The following is a 7,522-nucleotide window of genomic DNA, read 5'->3' as shown; positions in this document are numbered from 1 at the left end:
CGAGACTGAGACAAAGTTCCGCAAAGCTTTATTCTATGCCAAGCATTAGAAGTCAGACTGACTGGCCAGGGCCCCCTCCGAAGAGAGTGATGTCCCTTGGTCTTACAGACTAGTTTTTATAGGGCACAATCGCAGACATCTATATATGTGGCTTTGACTGATTGGATGTCTTCTACCTGTGTGTTTTAGTAACAGTTACCTGGAACCGATACTAGTAACTGCTGAGGCGTTTATTAAACAACAAAATGGCCTTGTTTTAGGCATGTGTTTTAGCAACGGTTACCCTGAACCGGTATCAGTAACTGCTGAGGCATTTATTAAACAACAAAATGGCAATCTAGGCAACATGGCAACAAAATGGCTATCTAGGCAACATGGAGTCACTCTGGTTAAGCAGGCCCAGGCAGGCCCTAAGGGTTTAATAGGTTTTAACATGGAATCGGCCCCAACACTCTATTCTACATGGAGGTAACGTGCTAGGGTATTTGTCCAAGGGAAAATCAATGGTATCAGGCTCTCTCCTAGGAACAAATCATTATGACATAGATCAAACTGATTTGACTGGATTTTATCTCTTTATCTCTGCAACAGATTGATGTGGAGCTGTCCCTCTGAAAATGCGGATGGCAGTGGTGGAGAGTATAAGAAATTGGCCCCTTGCAGTGTAGATAAGCTCCACTTGGGGGCCTTCTACTCATGGTTGCATAGTCCCAGATTGTGATAATATAACATAATGGAATCAGAACTCTTCGGTTCATGAATATGTGGTAAATTTCGGAAAGACAAACTTTGAGTGCAAAATGAAAATAAGCCTTTCAGACACATATCTGGTATTTGTTTACACAATCTCAACATGGCTTTTTTCTCAAGAGGTGTTATCCCTTTGCCTTGATAATGAGCTGGGGTCACTGGAAGACCAACCTCACTATTCTGTGTCAAGTCCATCAGTTTCCATGATCTTTAGATCTTGTTTAGTCATATGGACACCTTTTCTGTACTACTTCTTCCTTCAAGGTGCTTGAGATCATGAAGGGGGGAAAAAAACTTCTTTCCACTTAGGTTCCAGGGTGCTCAGAATGCAAATTATCCCACTTCCTCCTCCTTTTCCATTTTAAATTCATATTCAAGGGCCTAATGACAAATTTACCAACAGGCTCTTTTTGTCAGCTCCCAGGAGGCTCAGAGCCAAATTGGCAAGAGCCTAATGCACGAGGTCTAATGGCTTGGTTTTATAATCCTGCTCTCCTCTTGCTGAGCTTTTATCCCCTCTTGTAATTATTGTATTGTTTACTGTTTGTTAGAAGCCCTAAATCATTCTGGGAATGTAGTAGTGAGTGTGTGTGTGTGTGTGTGTGTGTGTGTGTAAAAATAGTCTCTTCAGAGTTTGTCCTAACAACTGGATCTTTCATGTACTGACTCAGATACTAAGTGAAGTTACTCCTTCTAACAGAAGTTGATGGGGGCATATTCTGTCCCTGGCTTCATCTTACATAGTGATATGTGTAAGTCACACCACACAAGTGCTGTACAGGCAGGAGTTGTCTATCACAGACTTAACACACAAGAGAAACAAACAGAGTGAATATTTACCAAATTATGAAATTTTAAGGTTTTACAAACCTCAAAAATACTTATTTTAAGGGCTGGCTCAGCCATTAATTGTCAGTGGCTCAGTTGTTAAGTGTCTGTCTTCAGCTTGGGCTTCTCCCGCTCCCACTCCCCCTGCTTATGTTCCCTCTCTTGCGGTCTCTATTAAAAATAAATAAATAAAATCTTTAAAAAAATACTTATTTTAGTTTGGAATAGTCACTTGAACTACAGAGTTTCGCTTGCTTTTTAAGAACCATAAACTACTTGTAGTCAGGTCTTAAGAATACTGTAGAGTACCTCTGTCAAAAATGGGATATGCCCATTCTTGACCTCTAATTATGTGACTCAATCTACCTGAACCAACATGAGCAAGAGCATAACCATGGGCAAGTCACATCTGGGGAAGATAGTGACTGGAGTTTTTAAGATTTTACATTTTCAATGAAATCATAACCATTAGCATAAAGTCACATTGCAATCACATTTTCTTTTATAGTCATAAAGATTCTCTTTAAGCCCAACCTCCTCACTTAGAATTAATAAACCCTCTTTGGAAACATTTCATTCAACTCCAGATCTGCTTCACTTCTCAGGGTACCTGGGCACAAAATGATAAGTAGTGGAATAGTCCTATTGGCATCATCCCAGTCTCCCCTTAGCTCTGCTCAGCATGTGGGCATGAGCTATGTCCAGGAGGGCAAGCTTACACTGCGGGACTGTGGGGCAGGCTCCAACTCCTAATCCCATTTTTGGCGTTTGCTGGATTTAATTTAACCAAGGTATCCGGCAACAGTATAAGGGGATTGGGGGAGATGGACCAGGGTACATATCCTACCCGGAAGCACAGAGGTATCTGAAGGGGGTTGCTTGCGCCTGCGGCAAGATGGCATCATGCAGCCATCAGAACACATGGTCACAGGGCAGGGTTCAACAGGCTCTGTGGTTGGACCTACTTACTAAAAAAAAAAAAAAAAAAAAATAGACCTACTTATTACCTACAGTAGAGAACAATGACTCACAATCAAACTTGGTCCATGCTTCCTTGTAAAAGCATCCTTGAATATCCTGAGTTCAGGCTGATTTTTTTCAGGAGGAAACCATGTGGCTGATGCATCAAGCTTTGAAATCTACCCAAGCCCAGTTACTCAGCAGCTAAAACCTCACCTCATTGCTCGAACTCCCAGGCTGGCGTCAGTTGAAGCCATTTTAAATTTTCTTGGGACATGGAAACTGGTGATGTGGAAAACAAAGCTACGAGAAACCCAAAGCAGTGCGAACCCAGTCACAGGGCAAAGAAAGGTAACAGAAATTCCACACTCCTGTGTTCTGCCACCATGTGGCCACTAGAATGGACTGTCGAGACTGAGGGCAAAGTGCCTGGCAGCTGACTTAAAATTCAGCTGTCAAGACCAGGGTATGTGTTGTTGCTTGAAATATCCATAGAGGAATTTTATATCCTCGATGAGTAAGCCAACATAAACCTTTTGATTCCATTTTACTTGGGTATCTATTGTGTGCACGAGTTACTTACGTGACTATCCCCAAAATGATTTTGATGTTTTGCCTTTTAACCCCTCAGGAAATCATTCAACACTGATCCAAACTGCTTTGCCATAGATTTCATTGGGAAGGTCATTTAGATGCCAGAGAAGTTTTTAAAAAGTCACATTTATTGATGTGTAATTTACATTTAGCAAAACTCACCCTGAAATTTGACAAATGTAATCACCACCATGAACAAGATATTAAACATTTCCTCAGAACTCCCTCATGCTCCTTTGCAATCAGACCCTCACTGATCCTTAAGAATCCATGTCTCCTGTCAAAGGAATCAAGTGTAATCATTAAAATGATCTATTATGGAAAAATTTATAAGCATATAAAACCAAGTTTTTTTAAAAGATTTTATTTATTTATTTGATAGAGATCACAAGTAGGCAGAGAGGCAGGCAGAGAGAGAGGAAAAAAGAGGCTCCCTGCTGAGCAGAGAGCCCAATGAGGGGCTCAATCCCGGACCTTGAGATAGTGACCTGAGCCAAAGGCAGAGGCTTTAACACACTGAACCACTTGGTTTTAGGGGCGCCTGAACCACCCAGGCACCCCTGAAACCAAGTTTTTAGAGGGTACTTTGAAATGTATCTTCAGGACTGTCAAAAGAATGAGATTTAAAAATAAGCTTTGCAAATTATAAAGCACAACTGACAAACTTGTCAAGATAGTGGTGTCAAGCTTTAGGCTGGGGATAGTTGGCTGGTAGACATGGAACTATATTCTATGAAATTCTCTATGGGACAGGTAGATGTTCTTAAAGCTATTTGGCACCTGCTCAAAATTCACCTCTGCTGCTACCATGAAAGGGACAAAGGTAGGAAAAACATATATATATATATAAATTACCCCATGTGCAAATACACATTATCTACGTGAAAAGCTTCCTTCAGGCAGCAGCCCTGTAAAAGAAGTATCACAGCAGGTAGTTAGAGCAGCAAGTACTAAATGTGCTAGTAAGAAATAACCAGTGGTTTCTAGATCATGCTTAGAAAAATTTTCAAGTAAGTAAATAGAACTCCCCAACATACTATATGTTGTCCAGTCAGCAATGTTCTGATATAAAAGTGCATGCTTAACTCAAACCCTATTTTACTAAAGCTAACAATCTACCTCAACCTTCTGGAAGACTCTAATGCAAAATGGCCACCACTGGAAAAGATACTTTCAAAGATTAAATGTCAAATACTTAAAAATCCATGCGTTGGTGGTATAGTGGTGAGCATAGCTGCCTTCCAAATACTTAAAAATCCACTTAAAAAATAACCTTTCTTGGCATAATAAAGTATTGCCTATATACTAGAGGCTTTCTCCCTTTCTAATTAAAACATACTTTCAGCAGGGAGAAGGGATGTGATCATGTAACCGTAACCAAGTCCTATTTTGTTGGCCTCAGGTAAATCCTTTAACCCATCAGAGAAGCATATCTAATCAGATTAGGGTTCTCATCCTTGGCCAAGAATTCCATTCAGCACTTAATAACTCAAGCCAAATTCTCTCCATTTGGTCCATACCTGAAGTTTGTCAACATCTTGAACTGGACTGAGCCTGGGAGAAAAGTGAGAACAACAACATTAGGAATATCATGTCCCTTTTTATGGGTTGGGGCTTTTTGTTTTGTAGAGTGTCTTTAATTGTAGTTATCTACTAGCTACATTTGATGAAGAAAAAGCTTCCTTTTGAATAGAATTTCTGTAAAAAGGTGACATCCTCCAAAATTTCCTCACACTTGGGAACCTCCGTGGTAACATTCAGCCAGGAGTAAAATGAACAGTGAATTAAGTTCCTATCATCTGGGATTCCACAGAATTCATGGCAGTGACAGCTTGATCTCTTTGTTATATTAGCCTGGAATAGTAGCAATTTTAGAAAAAAAGTAAATACTACTGGCAACAGTTTGTATAGGAGACATTGAAACAAACTCCAAACAGATTTAAAAACCAAAGGAAGCCTGGAACTTGTTTACCCAGAGGCAGAGAGCTAGCAAGTTGAGAAGTTTCCAGCTCCTGTTCAGTTTCCACAATCCTTAAATAGACACTGGCTCAAGCTGCTGCTTCCTTGTCATGCTGCCTGGCTCTCTGGGCCCATGTTTCTGTCTCAGATGGAAATGTTGAAATGTTGGCTCAAGAGGAAGCCCCAACATATAAAGCAATTGTAAAACAAAGCCTGACCACTGTATTTGCTGGTGTGGCAGTGCTAGTCACCAGATGGGGGGATGCAGGGCAGGGAACCCTGGCCATGTGCTTTGGACTCGTATATATGGCAGCAAAAGGGTCCCTACAGCACAGCTTGCAAAACTACCCACCCTCCTCTAAAAGCATGATAAAATGGATGTCCCACTGGGTTTCCTAATCAGTAAAATTGAATTATTTTCTAATAAGTGCTAAAGCCTTTCATAACTCTAGGACAAACATGTGAACCTCACAAGCCTCATATTTCAAGGGGAGATTCCTAAGTGATACCTAGGATATCTACAAGGAGTTCTTCATTCAACTCTAAATTTAGATCTCTACAAAATTCGGAGACTAACCCTTTCTACAGCAAGGTGTGCCAATGTCTTAGTGGACACAGATCAGAACCCCAATGGTTCAGATTTTTTTCCCCCAGGACAGAAAACCATGACTTTGGGGGAGAACACTGTAGGCTCCTTGAAGAGGGCTCACAGCAGTTACCAGCTTTGGCAAGACTCATCCCAGACCTTTGGAAAAGCCCAACTACCCTGCAAAGTGGCAAGGCAAAGGCGTCTGTAGTGAGCGGCTGCCGTCCCCTCGGTTTGTGGCTGGCACTGTAACCACGCTGCTCTGCACGGAAACCTCAAGCGCTCAGATCCACCATCTCGCTCACTCTCCAAACTGGCAGTGTCAGGGGTCATTGCCAAGAGCCGGCAGACTGGAGTCCCGAGTGCAGCGGCAACGCGGATACCCAGCAGGCTCGGCGGCCCCCGGCCCCCAGCTGCGTTCTCCGATAGTTCTCTTTTCGTTGAAATAGGAGGTTGAAGCTTCTGTGGCCTGGAGCCCTTGAGCGTCGGGGCCACAAACACGAGACGTGCGGGGACTGGGGGGGGGGTGTATTTAGGCGCCACGAGGGCGCTTCCCGGGGACTAGGGTCCCCGGATCCCCGAGGACGTGCCCACCTAAGAGGTGGTGCCCCCCCCGGGGGTTCCTTCCCCGGGATCGGGGGCGGGGGGTCTTTCCCAAGGGGCGCCTAGCTGAGGCCGAACCGGGGTCACGGACACCCGGACGGGGCGAGCACGGGGACAAGGAGGGAAGCGTCTAGTAAGTGCCACCAGAGACCCCCACGTGGTCTGTTTCGGCGTCGAGCCGGTCTTACGGTACTTACCGAGTCGCGCGCCGCGGCGGAAAAGAGAGGGCGTCGGAGAGACCAAGTTTAAAAGCAGTCTGGGCGATGGGGCACCCTGCGGCAACCAACCAAAAAGTTACCCGAGCGCCCCTCCCGGCCCTGTACCCGCCCCGCTGGGGGCGCCCGGTAGCTCTCGCACTCCCCCTGCCGGCGCCCGGGGCTAGGAGCCTGCAGACTCTGGGGCACACCTGCCGGAACACCTCTCGGTGTGGTGGCATCTACCTCGGGGTATTTTAGATGAAATTCCTGGCATCAGATAATGTTAGGTACATACACCACCCCTCCCACCACCAAAGTATTCCATGCCTTCCCTCAGGGTGGTCTGCAAGCCACAGAAGCACGGCTGCCCAGGAGCCGCTCTCTCCAGCCTTGTCCTTAACCTGCTTTTGGAATTTTGAGATTTGGAGCTTCCTAGAAACTGGGACACTTGAGATTATTTTGGTTGGAGGGAGTGTTTAGCGTGATAAGTATTTTCTGAGTGCCGACTGTCCCAGGCAATGTGATTGGTGCTGGGGGAATAAAGTGGTATGAGAAACTGCACCTGCCCTCAAGGAATGGAAAGTGCCGTTCTCCTGGGCGATGGAAGACCACACAGTGTGCCAAGGGCACAGCAGGAACCACTGAGCCCAGCCAGCTAAAGGGTCAGGGAAGGCTCCTTAGAGGAGGGGTACCTGCAGTGAATCTAGAATCACCAGCAGGAAGCTCACGGCACATCAAGTAGCGGAGAGGTAAAAATCAGAGGTGGAGAGTATTAAAGTGGAATTCTAGAGTAGAAGGTAATTTATAGATCAGCTAGAATTTTCTCTGGTGGAGTAGAACCAACCTTAGGGTGTTCCCCAAAAGCAGAGTTGTCATGGTGGTGGAATATAAGCTCCATGAGGACTCTGTTTCCTTCTCTGCTGGCTCCCAGAACTCAATATAGTGCCTGAAATATGTTTGGTAAGGATAAAATGACTGCAGAAAAAGATACTCACCATTTACCCCCCAACGTAGTTGAGTATTCATGCTATCAAAGTCTCAGAGG

General features: G+C 44.5%; 1 long non-coding RNA gene and 1 other non-coding gene across 3 annotated transcripts; both read right to left on the bottom strand.

Moving 5' to 3' along the window:
* Positions 1-3,260: 3,260 nt before the first annotated feature.
* On the bottom strand, positions 3,261-6,494 carry LOC122904065. 2 transcript variants are annotated; one of them, XR_006384140.1, is made up of 3 exons: positions 4,653-6,455; positions 3,988-4,040; positions 3,261-3,409 (listed from the first exon to the last, which is right to left on the bottom strand). It is a non-coding gene; the product is annotated as an uncharacterized LOC122904065 (long non-coding RNA). The 2 variants fall into 2 exon arrangements; XR_006384139.1 differs by lacking the exon at positions 3,261-3,409 and adding an exon at positions 6,478-6,494 and having other exon boundaries at positions 3,657-4,040; positions 4,653-4,686.
* Positions 4,526-4,596, bottom strand: LOC122905799. Its single transcript, XR_006384472.1, has one exon. It is a non-coding gene; the product is annotated as a small nucleolar RNA SNORD93 (small nucleolar RNA).
* Positions 6,495-7,522: the final 1,028 nt, after the last annotated feature.

This window comes from Neovison vison, chromosome 4 (assembly GCF_020171115.1).
Source record: "Neovison vison isolate M4711 chromosome 4, ASM_NN_V1, whole genome shotgun sequence".
NCBI classification, from domain to species: domain Eukaryota; kingdom Metazoa; phylum Chordata; class Mammalia; order Carnivora; family Mustelidae; genus Neogale; species Neogale vison.
Note: the sequence above shows the minus strand (reverse complement) of the source record. Positions and strands in the feature narration are given on the sequence as shown.